Here is a 321-nt window from a genome sequence, read left to right on the forward strand (position 1 = left end):
GGGTACCGGTAAGCTAGCAGCGGCGCAGCCGCATTTGGAGAGGGTTTCACGACCGAGATGACCACAGAGTGGCGTGTCGTGAGCCTCAAAAAGGATGCGGTATCTTACATCCTCATCATGAGGAATCACAATTCGTGGTGTATCCGTTGAATCGTTGCTATAATATAGCAACCCATTGTTCAACGAATATCGGTGCAATCGTGCACGCACTCGTGATGACGATTTCTTATCCAAGTTTCCAAACTCCTTGCTCCCTAGAGCTTGTAGCAACGCTACACACATCCCATCACCCGCATACGCGGTGCGGATCAAATCTGTCAC

This window comes from Plasmopara halstedii, assembly GCF_900000015.1.
Source record: "Plasmopara halstedii genome assembly, contig: Scaffold_470, whole genome shotgun sequence".
In the NCBI taxonomy this organism is placed as follows: Eukaryota; Oomycota; class Peronosporomycetes; order Peronosporales; family Peronosporaceae; genus Plasmopara; species Plasmopara halstedii.